Raw genomic sequence first — 492 nt, forward strand, 5'->3', positions numbered from 1 at the left:
AGCCCCTCTCCCTCCCCCCGGCGCCTGCCCCTTCCCAATGAGCTCCCGGGGCCTGGGGGAGGAGCGGGGGAAGGAGCAAACCTTGCCCCCGAGGAGCTGCTGCCGCCGCCGCCGCCGCTACTAGCCCCCGGACTGTGCGCGCACCGCGCGGGCTCCGGCAGGCAGCCCTCCCCGTGCCCCTGCCCGCTGCCATGTAGGGGCCGCCTCGTTTTCTCTCGGTTTGTGCCGCGCCGAAGATGGTTTAATTTCCCCCCCCCCGGTTTTTTTTTTTTTTTTTTTTTTTTTTTTGGTTTTGGTTTGGTTTTTTTTGGTTGCCTTGCCCCCTCCCCGCAGCCGCGCAGCCTCCCGCCCGCTGGGCCAGAGCCGGGCGCCGGGGCAATGAGCCCTGCCCCGAAGAAGCCTCCTAGAGGGATGCGCCGGGCCCACGCAGCAGACTAGAGCCCAGCCCCGACGCCCCTGCCCCCGCGCCCTGCCCCGACAGCCTCGGCCGGT

At 68.9% G+C, this 492-nt stretch overlaps 1 protein-coding gene across 1 annotated transcript in view; it reads left to right on the top strand.

Moving 5' to 3' along the window:
• Window positions 1-8: 8 nt before the first annotated feature.
• Window positions 9-492, top strand: part of LHX2 (LIM homeobox 2) — a 40,204-nt gene continuing 39,720 nt past the window's right edge. Inside the window, exon 1 of the mRNA XM_019510883.1 lies at window positions 9-218. The gene's annotated coding sequence lies outside the window, so the exon portion shown is untranslated. The remainder of the gene's footprint in view (window positions 219-492) is intronic.

The sequence above is a fragment of the Gavialis gangeticus genome, unplaced genomic scaffold (assembly GCF_001723915.1).
Source record: "Gavialis gangeticus isolate Ggan-Ray unplaced genomic scaffold, GavGan_comp1, whole genome shotgun sequence".
Taxonomy (NCBI): domain Eukaryota; kingdom Metazoa; phylum Chordata; order Crocodylia; family Gavialidae; genus Gavialis; species Gavialis gangeticus.